This window comes from Chenopodium quinoa, unplaced genomic scaffold, assembly GCF_001683475.1.
Source record: "Chenopodium quinoa cultivar QQ74 unplaced genomic scaffold, ASM168347v1, whole genome shotgun sequence".
NCBI classification, from domain to species: Eukaryota; Viridiplantae; Streptophyta; class Magnoliopsida; order Caryophyllales; family Amaranthaceae; genus Chenopodium; species Chenopodium quinoa.
Window position 1 is genome coordinate 2,536,474 of NW_018743792.1, and position 15,005 is coordinate 2,551,478.

General features: G+C 37.1%; 1 protein-coding gene and 1 long non-coding RNA gene across 2 annotated transcripts in view; one reads left to right on the plus strand and one right to left on the minus strand.

Moving 5' to 3' along the window:
- Positions 1–10,797, minus strand: part of LOC110685198 (putative ubiquitin-conjugating enzyme E2 38) — a 63,336-nt gene extending 52,539 nt beyond the window's left edge. The window contains exon 1 of the mRNA XM_021861681.1: positions 10,668–10,797. The gene's annotated coding sequence lies outside the window, so the exon portion shown is untranslated. The remainder of the gene's footprint in view (positions 1–10,667) is intronic.
- Positions 10,798–11,027: 230 nt separating this feature from the next.
- Positions 11,028–12,141, plus strand: LOC110685152. The gene is made up of 3 exons (XR_002503920.1): positions 11,028–11,164; positions 11,494–11,542; positions 11,713–12,141. It is a non-coding gene; the product is annotated as an uncharacterized LOC110685152 (long non-coding RNA).
- Positions 12,142–15,005: the final 2,864 nt, after the last annotated feature.

A 15,005-nucleotide genomic window follows, 5' to 3' on the forward strand; every position in this document is an offset into this window, starting at 1 on the left:
TAGTTGGGGTAGGTGGTCAAGGTGTACCACGCCCGTTAACCGCCTGGGCTACGGCTCAGATAGTGCATGTGGGCACGCAAAAGCCTCCCAGCCGGGATGAAGGCCCTGCATCTCACAGGCGGCAATGTAGCCCAAGATGTTAACCAAAGAATTTGGGGTTAACTGCCACACTCCCAGGCCATATCCTCGTAGGATAGCCTTGATTGCATCGTGGAGGGGGTAGCGGAGACTAGCTATGAAGGCCGCCTCATAGCAGCCGAAGTAGCTGTTGGCATTTGGCTAGTCATCCTTCCAGGCAATGGTGCCCAATTCAGGTGGCACCCTGATGTCATAACCCTCGCCAAGAGGACGTTTAGACTTAAAAACCTCCAGGTGCTTTTCCATGGTTGCCCTATCTCTGGCAGATACATGGATCCAGAAAGAATCCCCCTCATTGTTCCACTTTAATCTCTCTTCTACCTTACTATCCTCAACCGGAGATAGTGAGCTACTGCTCTCCTCTGAGCTAGACCCAGAGGCGGTCTCACCCCCGCCTCTCTCAGAGACAGCCTCATCCGCCTCCTCAAAGCCAGACACAGAGGCGGCTTCTTCACCGTCTCTTTCCTCTGATTCAAGGATCCCGTCACTAGGAGTGCTAAGTGCGCCCGGAGGGGATCCTCTTTGCTCTTCAGCCTGAACTACCTCAGGCGGCACAACTTCGGTGCTCTCTTCCCTATAGTCCGGATCTACAGTCGTCCATCTTGTCCAAGCCATAGTACGTGTCCTACATAGACACGGAGACGGTCGAATTTGGAGATGAACAAGGGTGATCCAAACACCTAGAGACGGCACCCCCTGTCCTAGACTCAGCCGTACCAGGGGACCGCCTGCCTACTGAACTAGTCTGTGTCGTGTGTGCTGTTGGTGAACCCATTTATGGAATGAAATGTACACAAATGGAAAAAGTATGAAAAAGTTGAGAAGGGGAGAGACAGTACCTCTGAGATGTTTCAAAAAATTAAGTCAAGCGTTGACCGACTGTAACAGGCAGGCAGAAAATCACGCAGCTGCTTGTGAGGTGCACAGACGGAAGACCGAATGTACCCACTTGGAAAAGGAGAATTGTTTGGAAAGTATCTAGGCGGTTCTCGGAAGTTCTGTTTGTTAGGTGCACAAACGGATGACCGGCTGTAACCACTTGAAAAGCAAGAGAATTCTAGAAAGTACCCAGGCAGTTCAGATTTTCTCCCGTTTGTGAAATCCACAGACGGTAGACCTGATGTATCTAATTGAAAAAGAAGTCAATTGTCTGAAAGGTACACAGGCGGTTGTCAGAAGCTATCTCACTAGGGTCGGTTGACTCTCTTTCTAAATCTTGGAAATGTCCGAAAAAAGAGGAGGGTAAAATGCTATCTATGGAGGCCTCTCGGTTTTTGACCTGCTTATTCCTTCCAGAATGGGAGGGCTTCTTGGCCGACTGTTCCCTGGTGGAAACGGTCGTCTGTTTGTTAATCAGGTCCTTAATCTCCCCTTTGAAACTTGACATGAGAGTCATGAGCTCGTTTCTGGTGATAGGGACGAAGCCTTCGGCCGCCTGGAGTTGACCGACCAGCTGGTCGGCTGGTTCGTTAGGGCTAGCTTGTTCGTCAATCCGTTCCCTCCTTTCGATGGGACGGATGCGCCCAGTTCTTAGAGACCCATCAGGGGCCGGGTGCGTATTGACTTTATAATCGTCATCTGTATCCTGGTCTGTATAAACCTGAACGTCGGCCATAGGCCGTTTCTCATTAAGAGGTGGTACAGGTTCTTATGAAGCCATTTTAGAAGTACTCTCCCCACAGACGGCGCCAAATGTTTTGGGGTTTTTTATGCGTCCTGCGGGAGAGTTACAACACCAAGACTGGATCCACGTGCCTGTACCTGCAAAACAACGGAGACCCCTGAGGGTGGGAGTTCCGCCTCCGACGATCAAGTTAGAACGTGTTCGGATGTAAAAAGAGCGGAAAGTAAAGGGGATTAGGCTCCTCTTAAGAGAGAAGTGATCATCCAGCTATCTGAGATAGCCTCGAAATCCGAGTCTTAGCTCTCAAGAAGTGCAATTAAAGCTGGAGATAATGCTCAGCAATTAATGTATACGTGTGTTTAATAATTTCTGAATGATGTTCCTTAGGGGGGAACATCTCCCTTTTATAGGGTCTTGTAATGCGTGCCCAGTACTAGGTTTCGGAAACCTAAGACGGACTGGGCTTGCCTAGAAATTTGGGCCATTTAAGGCCACTTTCCTAGCTGGCAATCTGTCTGCCACATGTCGTGGTCTGATTGGTCCACCTTGGACCTCTCTCGAGGTGACACGTGGTGGACTCTGGTTGGTCCACGTGGCGGGGTTAAATCCCCTAATCAAATATGACAATTCATTTTGGACGGAGAAAGTAATAAAGCAAATTCCATTCTCAACCGCCACAGCATTACACCATAACCAAACAAACGACAACTTGCCTGAACTCACTAAACAAGATTGTACATTATAATAAAGAATCTGAGGTTAACTGATACAACAAGGAAGTTCATGAGCAAGATTGTACTCGATGTCTAGGGAAGCTATACAAGACAAATAGATTCAATTTGAGTACAATATACATTTATTTCCTAGGAAACTATCAAAGAAACTACAAGACTCCAAATCTGCTTCAGTTTAAGTGAGAATCTTAATCGGGTCCCTAGGTGTCGTAAGTCTAGGAAACAATTCAAATTATACCCTAACCTTTACACTAAAGAGTAGTATAGTGGAGTAGGGATCGTATCCACAAGGAAGTAGGTGAAAAGAATTGGCAAAAGTCAAATTTTCTTATCGAGGGTCTATTTTTTGGGTTTTTAGGTATAAAAGACAACTACAACCTATAAACTAGAAAATAGAACAATAAAGAAGAAGACGAAACAAGAAATAAAAGCACTAGGGAAAGGGGATAAAGGGAATTAACGAGACAAGCACAAACATAGTAATGAAAATGGGCATTCTTAATCAATTAGAGGGGGTGTTTCCTAACCATCTAGGTCTCTCCCGAGCACACTACACAATCAAGCACCCAATCCCGGCCAAAGACCCGTGATCAACTCAAGGAGGCTAACATCTACCTAATTAGCTCTTTTCCAAGCAACCAAGACGAGTAGCAATTAGATCATGCATTCAATTAGCCAAAAAGAAAGCAAGCATTAAAAGCACACCTCAAAGAGCCGTCCAATTTACCAAGAAATACCTAAATACACCATTACACAAGCACTAATCAATCGCAAACAAACAACGATAGATAATCTAATTGATCATATTAATAGAATGGAGAAATGTCTAACAACCTAGGTCACTCACGCGCACTCTAGGTAGTCAAACTCTCAACCCCGCCTATAAGGTCGTGGTCAACTAAATGATGAAAGTCTTCTACTAGGCTAGCTCACTTCCGCACAACTTGCATAATAGCAATCAAATCGTGTCAATTGGCTAGAAAGAAATCAAGCATTAAACACATCATCCTTAGTCCAATCTATCAACAATCTCAATTAAATCATCAATAATTGTTCAATTTGCATCACTAATCACCCATTATCCCTAACCCTAGCTAATAATCTACTCAAGCATGATGAAATTACAAAATAAAGAGCAAAAACAAAATCACAAAATAATAACAACCAAGACTTAATCTAGGAAAATAAAGCAATAAACAAGTAATCTAAGAAAAGCAATAAAAGCAAACAATAAATAAAGCAATAAATGAAAGAAGAGATAATAAGAAATGCTCAATGTTGGATGAATCTTCCTTCAAATTGATTTGTCACTAACAATTTTCTAAAAGTTTCAATCTTTCCTTGATTTTTCTCACTTTCTCCCTCTAAAAAAATAAGAACCCTAAAACTAATCTAACCCTAAGCTAAGAGAGAGAAAAATAAAAGAGAGAGTCCTAATCTAATGAATTGGGGAATAAAAGTTATTGAGAGTAATAACCCATAAATGCGTATTTATAATAACCCATAAATGCAAGAAATAAATAGAAGAATAAATAAAAGAGAAAACAAAACAAAACCAAAAAATCCCTTCAAACCCCCTAACTCCTTCATTTCGTGGCTGCTGTAATTCAATCAGCTCCCACATCATCACAATCAAGAGCATCATCGTTCAATCAGGACCGTTTATCATCATCAATCGAAATCTTGACCATTCGATCTCGTTGACACGCGGAAATCACGTGAGATTTAAAACGGTTAGGACCCACGATGGAGCGGCCGCACCAACCCATATGAGCGGCCGCTCAAGCTTTCTACTCCAATTGGTAGAAATTAAGACATAGAGGAGCGACCTGTCACGTGCCGACTGCTTTGCCCTAGTCACGCACCGTGCGCCACCCGCTTACAGTCCGTCGTAAGACGAGTCAGGCTTTCTCCTTGGCACTTACTCCTTGTGCCCACGTAGCACAACTCCTTGTGCTGCTAGTATAAGTTTGCTAGCACGATCCCTTTGTGCTAACAAGTCCCCTTTGGTTGAACTAAGCACTCACCCTTAGTGCCTTAGTCCGAATTTACGACTAAGTGTCGTAGACAATTGAGCACCCAAGCTATCACCCTTGCTGGTATGCCCGATCACTCACTTGGCACCCTCGTGCCTTAGTTTTCCTCACACTCTCTAAGTGTTGGAAGGAAAGGATTGAGTTACAAGAGAACACAAGTGCTTAAGAAAGGCTTTTTGTATTGCTCTCAACTTATAGCTCTTAACTTGTTGATCTCTCAACTTGAATGTACAAATGATGCCTTGGAGCCTATTTATAGTGCTCCACCCTACTTACTCTCTTTCTCTAGAACGTTCCTAACCTCCTCAAATGGAGGGTTCTAGACTACAACAATCTAGAGTGTTCCCACCTCCTTAGGAACTACATACATGGAGGTTTCTACAAGCTTCCTACCTAGAATGCTAAGGACTAACCTAGAACATTCTAGAACTTTACATTCAAAATGTACATACATAGAAGGCCCTAGAGACTTCTAAGATGCACTGGATGAACCTTGAATATTCTAGAGACATCCTCTCTAGAATACTCCTCCAAAAGAACTCCGTAGATAGCTCCGGAACCTTCTAGAAGCTTCCCACGTTTCCCGGGCTACCTACTGCACAAACTTGTATTTCGGGACCTTGTCTCGGAAAACTGACACCACCATCGTCTTCCTTGGCCCAAAATACGGTGGACCCCCAAATTTGGGCCCATTTGGACTTCATTTGGGTCTCCAAACGACCCATTATTGTGTTACTGTCAAGTGGGTGTTCACTAGGATTTTAAGCAAGGTGCAATATAAAGCTCTTTAGGGGGAAGTGCTTACCTGAGCACCAAGGCAAGCCCCCTAGCCCCGATTGTTGCCTTGCTGCCTAGTGACCCTCTTGACGCCCATCCTTGGTGTGGGAGATGACCCGTGACAGACCGCTTCGAATTGTAGAGCGCCGCTCAGAAGGGTCTGCGAATTGGGCTGAATTGGAGTGTGAATTGCTGCGATTGCTGGTTGCGAGGCTGACGGTGGTGCGTGGCTGCTTGCGATGTTGGGTGGCTGTGAGTTGTGGTTGTTGTTGTGGACGGTGGTTGGAGGAGGTTGAGATTGGTGATGCATGGTGAAGTGTTTTGGGCAGCGAGTTGAGTGGAGGTTGGAGATGGTGGATGACGGTGGTAATTGGATTGGTGGCTGGTGGGAGCAGCGCTGCTTGTTGCATTGGGATAGTGAGCACGGAGTAGGGGAAGTGAGGTCTGAGGTGTTGCTGCGGTGAATAATTTGCGGGTTGCTAGTGGGATGTTGCGGGTTAAGAACAGGGGAGTGTGAGAGATAATGAGGAGTGAGGTGGCTGTAAGGTGGCGCGACAGCTGTTGTGTGGCAAGTTGGTTACGGTGATTGATTTGTAGTGGTGGTGTTGGTGGTGAGGGTGACTTGGTGTTTGGATTGGTGAAGGAGATGGGTGATTTGTGATGGCAGAGGTGGTGCGTATGCTGGTGTTGAGCAGGGGAGTGTTTTGGTTGTGTGGTGGTTAAAAGGTGTGAAAAAAGCAGGGAAATGAGTTTTGTTGGTGTTGTGTGAAGAAAACTGGGGAAATGTGGGTCTTGGTTGCTGCCTTGGTGTGAGCTCTTGACTTGATCCCGAAACCCATACTCGCTCTTAGGCCTTGTTTAGTTCACCTTATTTTTACTGATCTGATCTGGTCTGGTCTGGTCTGATCTGATCTTCTGATTTGACTAAACTTTGACCTTAAGTGTACGATAATCTATAAGGAAAAAAATATACCAAGTGGAATCTTGTTAGATTCGTAATAATGTGTAGTTTATTAATATGTAATTTTCACAATTTTTTTCATTACGAAATTAAGAATATTTAGTGATAAAAAACCGCTCATAAAACGATGTTCTGATCTGAACTTATTTTTTCTGATCTGATCTGATCTGAACTTATTATTTCTGAAATAAGTAAATATAAGTTGAACTAAACAAGGCCTTACACACAAAACCGAGGGGAGAATAAAGAATAAAATAAAATAGTAAAATAACTCGAAGTAAAATAAAATGCTAAACTAAAATAAATAAGGAAAAGAGAGAAGTGAGAAATTATTAACTAAAACTACGAAAATAAATTAAAATTTATTAAAAACTACAGAAATACTCAAATTAAGTGACAAAATACAAAGAAAATAAGTGAAATACAGACTAAAAAGGGTGACATAAATAGTAAAATAACTAGAAAACTAGTTTAAAAACACATCACAAATCATGATCAAGAAGAACTTTTTAGAGAGACAAGCATATATGAATGACAAACTTTCTAAGCAATAAGAGTGAGCACGTAAGCGGATGTCAATGGTTGATTGAAGGATAAGCTATGGTAACCATAGAGAACTCTAACAAGCTCCACTCCCCCCGAATTCCAAACAATCTTACTATGTTCTCTCATCTAGAATCAAATCCACCCTTCGAGGTAGCATCTCTTGACTCCATGAAAGAGCCGGAACAAAGATAAGACAATAAGAACAAAGGGAACCCGACATCTTTCCAAGTCATGCTCTCTCCATATGCTTGATATCTAGCTCCCTCCACCGACTAGTGACATAACTAATCTAAGTCAAAAGGATTATAAAGGGTTGTAACGTAAGCTAAGGGGTGAAGGTGTGGAAAAATTTGGTAATTGATGCTATGCGTAACTGTAAAGTAAAGGGTGATCAAGCCTCTAATTCAACATCAAACTTTTATCCAATTTCAAACAAAAACTCTTTCAGGTCACCGGTCATTGGAACCATTGGAGGCAAACTAACCCCATAGTTGGGATTATTAGACTTAAATCTCCCATAGTTTATATTATTTAAGTGTATTTTTCCTATTTTTTTATAATAATAATTACTACATACTTAATTTTCTATATGTAGCTGTATAAATTATACATTGAAATTATTGATTTTGGGTGGAAAAGATATCATTACATTGATTTTTTTTTTTTGAATACTTCGTATAAAAGATATGGAAGATTTGGAATGATATTTAATTTAAATATTAGAAAGGAAAATATTAAAGTAGATTATTTAAGATGGTTTGCAAAAAAAAAAAAAAAAAAAAAAAAAAAATTAGCGGGAAAATTTTTAACCAGAAATTGACACATGTCATTTTCTATTCGCCTTTAGTATATAGTTATAGATGGGTGGTAGAGGACGGTCGGTCGTTTCGGCGATTAAGGTGGGTTAGCCGGTCAGTTCCCGGCGAGATTAGGGGTGGGGTTAGGGTTCCGGCGAGGGTAGTGGGTGGGGAAAGGTGGCTGGACTTTTTTTATATGTTTTTTTTTTAAAAAATTTAATTGGGAATTTCTACATGGTGGCCTCATAAAATCAGCTTTTCTACATGGAAGACGAACTTTTTTCCAACTCTTTTAAGTGGCACCAAGGTTTAGGAAAATTAACCATAGTGCCTTTTTTTAGGTTTATGGACAACTTTTTTTAGTTAAAATGGTTAACCTTTGATTTTTTTTTATTAAAAAATTATTTAAATTATATTTTACAATAATAAAATTAAAAAAAAACGTAAAAAAAAAAAAAAAATCCCAAAAATTCCCAGCCACCCCACAAACCCTAACCTTGCCAGAATCCGGCCAGCCACCAACTCCCGACCACCACCGACAAGTTGTGAAACCACCACTGGCAAGCAACGAAACCAACACCACCAATAACCTCCTTAAACCGCCGCCATCACCCATGAAAACCCACTCCCACAAACTTTGAGATCGCCACCATTCTTACCGCCTAACTCGAAACCACCACCACCTAACTCGAAAATCGACTCCCACAAACCCAGATGCACGGCCGCCCACTTGCGAACTCAAATCTGATGACACAGATGAACAACGATGAAGATTTTGATTTGCTGAGCCAATTTTGATTAGGTGAAATTGGTGAGGTTTTGGGTGGTGGTACATGCTTTCGGTGGGATGGTTCGATTTGGGGCATGCATTATGGTTGTTTGAATTAGTGGGGTTTCATCGTTAGAGAAGATGGTGTTGGTTGTGGTGAGTTTTGGGATGGTTGGCTAGAGGGCGAAGGTGAGTCGTAGGTGGTTGTTTCACTTGGAGATCGGGAGTTGGCTGGGAGGTGGTTTCGGTGGTCGGGAGTTAGCTGGGAGGTGGTTTTGGTGGTCGGGAGTTGGCTGAGAGGTGGTTTCGGCGGTCGGGAGTTGGTGGTTGGCCGGATTCCGGCAAGGTTAGGGTTTGTGGGGTGGCTTGGAATCTTTGGAAATTTTTTTGTTTTTTTTTTTACTTTTTTTATTTTCTTTTAATTTTATTATTTTAAAATATAATTTAAATTTTTTTTTAATAAAAACAATCAAAGGTTAACCATTTTAACTAAAAAGTTAGCCATAAACCTAAAAAAATGCACTATGGTTAATTTTTCTAAACCTTGGTGCCACTTAAGAGAGTTGGAAAAAAGTTTGTCTTTCACGTAGAAAAGCTGAATTCATGAATCCACCATGTAGAATTTCCCTTTTTAATTTTGGACCATTCACGTGTCAACACGTGGCAATTAAAACTAAAAAAAAAAAGATAAAAAACTCTTTCAGCAAGTCCATTGGGACCATTGGAGGCAAACTAACCCCATGGTTGGGATTATTAAAAAATAAACCTTAGTTGGGATTATTAGAAGTAAATCTCCCATAGTTAGGATTATTAAAGTGTATTTTTCCTATTTTTTTTTAATAATAATAATATCTACTACATACTTAATTTTCTATATGTAGTTACATAAATTATACATTGAAATTATTGATTTTGGGTGGAAAAGATATCAATGCATTGATTTTTTTTTTTTTTGAATACTTCGTATAAAAGATATGGAAGATTTAGAATGATATTTAGTTTAAATATTAGGAAGGAAATTATTAAAGTAAATTATTTAAGATGGTTTGCAAAAAAAAAAAAAAAAAAAAAAAAAATAGCTGGAAAATATTTAACCAGAAATTGACACATGTTATTTTCTATTCGCCTTTAGTGTATAGTTATAGATTGTAATGTTCAAAATACTTTTAATTCTCTTGTTAATGAATAAGGTGGTATGTAAATTAGAAAATCATAATTAAGATTAATGATCTTTCATACTTAGGAATCATCCTGTATTCTTCTTCTTCTTCTTGTTTTTTTTTTAAACAAATATTTAACCCAACTCATACTAGGCAACTGAACAAGAGTACACCAAACTAGAAGCAATCACTTATTACCTTACATAAGAATTAACAGCTAACCTCCCAGCAACAGCCTATTACTAACCAACAGTGACAAGCCAAAAGCGTAATTAACCTTCAAACACCCCTCCCCTAGGTCCTCCAAACACACATGATGAGCGTAGCTAGAAACAGCTAAATTAGTTTTGGTTTCAGCCCTTATTTGATGGGATTTTCTAAGAAGGAACACAAATTTCTTTTAACCATACGGGCCATACCTAAATTTGTTATTCTTACATCATTTTCCCTCCTTATAAAACTCAATGTTTGGTCCTATCTTGTAATATATTACACTGTAGCATCAATTTTCAGAGTTTAGTAACATTTAATTGCAAAATTTAGTTCCAACTTGAACTCCTAGACGGCTAGACAAGCGGAAATCCCATTAATAATAAATCATTGAGCAATAAGTAATATATGAGGAAATTATCAATATTTAAAAAAAAAAATTAAAAAAAGAAAATAAAATGAATTTTTTTTTAAAAGGAATCGAAAAAAATTCGCACAGAAACATTAAAAAAAAAATCGCAAAAATTTGATACAATCGAACAGGAATTTCGATCAAAAACAATCGATCAATTTGATAACTGACGAAAAAAAAGATCAATATGATGACTAACGAAAATAAAAAGCAAATAATCGATCAATTTAAACTAATAATTTTTTTAAAAAAAACAAACTAAAAAAATCGAGCAATTTTATAACAACTGAAGAAAAAATAAATAAAAACAAAAAAAAGGATCAATTGTTTGATTTTTAAGAGAAAAAAATTAAAAATTGAGAAATTTTAGAAAGATCTGTTCGAAATTAACGGGAGAAAAAAAAATCGAACATAATACAAAGAAACTAAATTTAAATTATCAAAACCGAACACATAAATTTAATAAAAGTAAGAATAAAAATTATTAAAGTTGAATGACAAACCTTAATTTCTTGAAGAATTTCATGAACTTGCGTTGATTGAAAGAATTTGCAGCAAGAATTATGAGAAGAGAGAGACATGTAACAAGGCTGGAGAGAGAAAATAATTTTCTACGTATTATGAGTGAAGGAGGATAAAGAGAGGGGTAATTGTGCAGTTGAAATTACAAAAGCGCCATTACTAACCTATTTATTTTAGACGGTCAGATCTTTCTGATCACACGATCCAGATTTATTCTTATATAAAATTAGGTTCTGTGGAAGGTTCTTTTATGAGTCATATGAGATCATGTGAGAACAAATCTAGACCATTGATCAAAATTGATCCAATGTATAAAAAACAGTATTAGTAGTGACATTTTTGTAAATTCCACAAAAATACACCTCTTTTTTCTTCTTCTTTCCCATACAACTGTGAAAATTTCTCACATTTCACTCGTTATCTCTCTAAAATTTCAACCAAGAGGAAGATCAAATCAAAACGATTCATCATTCAATTAGTAAGTTCGTCAATTTCGATTTTGTAAATTTTTTGTGAAAATTTCTCAGGTTTCACTCATTTTTGTAAATTTCGATTTTGTATTTTTTTTGTGAAATTTTTTGATTTACGATTTTGCTTATAATCTGAATTTTGTCTTTGTGGTTGAATTTTCAGATTATATTTTGCTGAATATTCATATTATATAGAGTTATTTAGTCTGATGTTGTTTAATTTAGATGTAATGTTGCTAAAATTTCATACAAAATTACGTTATTCATTAAATTTGGTTTTTGCGAATTTTTTGCTGATACCCTTGAAATCGCGAATTGCAAATGGATTCAACCAAAGCTCCAAACGATGAACCAAAATTTCCAGCTGTTACCTATGAACGAAGAATGTAAGTATCAATTTATTTTAGTTTGGTTTGCTCAATCTATTAAAGTTTGCTAATTTTATTTCACTTTGTTCATTTGAATTTAGTTTGCTCATTTTTTTTAGTTTGCTCATTTTTTTAGTTTGAATTTATAAGAAAGAAAGGTAGTGAGCTTCTTCCCATGAATTATACAGGTTGGTGTAGCTGCATTTCTGCCTTCGGGTAGATGTTTGTCCTTCGTATTGCCATGTGGTGGAGCTTTTTTGCTCTCCTTTATATAGCATGTCCTTTACTAATTGATTGTATAATCAATTTAAATGTCTTTATTCAAGTGAGGCGTGGTGTGTAATGCTTAGGTGGAAGTTACAAAAAGAATCAGCGGGATGTGATCTTAGTAGTCTGTAGGATGCAAAATGCACCTAAGAGTTGTACTTGCAGTCATTGCAAAGGCAATGTGTGGCGGAAAGGAATCTATAAAGTATTAGTTCTAACTCTCCTAAGTCTATGGCCATGAATCAAATTGTGAAAAAGACATTCTAGCAAGTATATAATCTGTAATTCTGTATGCATGTTAATTAGAACATTGCCAGGAATCCGTGATAATGTAAAAATCTTAATAGGTACCTGTGGTAGTGACCATGATTTGCATATTGTATTGTTGTTTGAACTTTTGTTCATAATGTACCTTAAATGAAAAACTTCCTAAAATAGTATCCTTCCTATGCAATCAGAGCTTATAGATAGTTTCAGTGAAGCACATTACATACAGCTTATCTTTGTCACTAGCCTTCCTGCTCTTTTCAGCTGCTCTCAAGTTCAGATTCAAAATCTTAGCCGCTTCTTTATACTGCAGCAGCCTCAAATTGTTACCCCCAAACTTCCAAAGAGAAACCACGCTCAAAGAACGAGTGCTGCACTTTTTGAAGCTGCTTGTGACACATAACACAATTAATATCACATAAAATTTCATCATATTAGCTGAACCTATCTGTTGTGTACAATTCATTCTGAAATATTAACAGCATTGAAAATTTCCCTTTTTTTTTCCGCATCTTTTAAACCTACAAAATAGATGTTTTGTATGGTAAAGACATTGTAGGCATGGATTCATTAGTCTTAGAAAAATGAATATTACATCCTCTAAGAAATAGGAGGAAGTTAGGGAAGCTTAAAAGAGTTGTTTTAAGACGTATGCAAGGGTATCCACAGCAAATTGGTCAATGCAAAACCATACTAGATGCTGATTCTGATGCAACCAATGTATCATTCCTGTGAACAATAGGTGACAGTCGCACATATTGTTGATGCTCATTTCACCAATGACCTTAGAGCAGCCTCAACATCAGCAAGTGGCTGACCATGATAAAGCTTTAATTCTCCCTTCCTTAGAACAAATGCTTTGTTGTCAAGAGCTTTCTAAAATAAGTAATTTCTGCAGGTGCTTCTAGTTGATATACACTCTCCCAAACTCTTCTTCTGCCATCCGAAACAGCTCTCTAAACACCTCGCTCTTCAGATATGACAAGGGGATCATAAACCGTTTTTCATCTATAGTATACACAATAAAATGACCTTTTTGTTCATTTGAATAGGTTTATTGTTTTGCTCACTTAAATAGGTTTATTATTTGCTCATTTTTCAAATATGACAAGGGGATCATAAACCTAGAAATGTTTATTTGACAAATGAGCAACTAACTATTTGCTCATTTGACAAATGAGCAACTAAGTTTTTGCTCATTTGTTAAATAGGTAACTTAGTACTTGCTCATTTTACAAATGAGCAACTAACTATTTGCTCATTTGCTAAATGAGCAAAAAATTGATTGCTCATTTGTTAAATTTTCTTGTTGCTTTAATTTTTCAATTTTATATCCTACAGGTGATAACCATACAAAAACTTCGTGTGAAGTACACCCTATCAATAATTTTAAGTGAAGTAAACACAATGTAGTCCATTAAAGAAATTCCTCATAAGAAGAAAAAGCATAAGAAAGTTTCTGTTAAGGCTGAATAAGAAAAGGCTAAAGGAGTAAAGAAGAAAAGGCTAAAGAAAGCTACTTGTTAGTGAAACCTCAATATTTTACTTGGTAGTGTTGATTTAGATACTTGGTAGTGTTGATTTGGCTTTCTAGGTTTAGGGAAGTAGGGAAAGAATGATTTTATCAACCTGTAAGCAGTTTAGTAGTGTTGATTTGACTTGAAATTAGAAACTTAGTTTGAATCGAAATTGGATCTTTGTTAATCTTTGAATGATGTAAATAGTTAATTTAGCAAGAGCCTACCCTTTTAATTATGGTGACTTTTGTGGTGGTTATATTTGAATTGAAATTGGATATTTTTGTAGTTTTTACTTGAAATACTTTGTCATTTATAATTATACGTAGCGTTAGTTTATTTGAAATATTTGTTCATTAGACAAATGAGTAAAGAAATATTTGCTCATTTGTCAAGTGAGCAAAGAATTGATTGTTCATTTCACAAATGAGCTAACAAATGCTTGCTGATTTAATGAATGATTAAAGAAATGTTTGCTCATTTGACTAATAAGCAACTAAGTTTTTGCTCATTTGTCAAATGAGCAAAAAATTGGTTGCTCATTTGCCAAATGATCAAAGAAATGTTTGCTTATTTGACAAATGAGTAACTAATTATTTGCTCATTTGTGAAATGAGCAATTAGTTTGCTTATTTGTCAAATGAGCAAAGAAATGCTTGCTGATTAATAAATGATTAAAGAAATGTTTGCTTATTTGACAAATAAACAACTAACTATTTGCTCATTTAACAAATGAGCAACTAAGTTTCATGATTGCTAAACACAACCTCTACTTACTACTATACACCTCTCCTAAATACCCTAAATACCCTTCTAAGCTAAATATATACGCTGCGCTAAGTAAACTCAGGTTGCGTTTAGCGCTAAGTAAACTTTTTTGCTCATTTGTTAAATTAGCGACTAAGTACTTGCTCATTTCACAAATGAGCAACTATCTATTTGCTCATTTGTTAAATGAGCAAAAAAAAAATTGATTGCTCATTTGCCAAATGATCAAAGAAATATTTGCTTATTTTACAAATGAGTAATTAATTATTTGCTCATTTGATATTTGAATAAAAAATTGTTTGTTCATTTGATAAATGAGTAAAGAATTGTTGCTCATTTAATACAAGAGCAAATAATTGTTTTCTCATTTGATAAATAAACACAAAAATTGTTTGCTTATTTGATAAATGAGTAAAAAATTGTTTGCTCATTTGATAAATAAGTAAAGAATTGTTGCTCATTTAATACATGAGCAAAGAATTGTTTTCTCATTTGATAAATAAATATAAACATAAGAATTATTTGCTCATTTGATAAATGTTACAAAGAATAGTTGCTCGAGCAAGGAATTGTTTGCTCATTTGATTATTAAATGAGCAAAGATCAGAATAATTTGCTCATTTATAAATGAGCAATGAATTGTTTACCTATTTGATAAATGT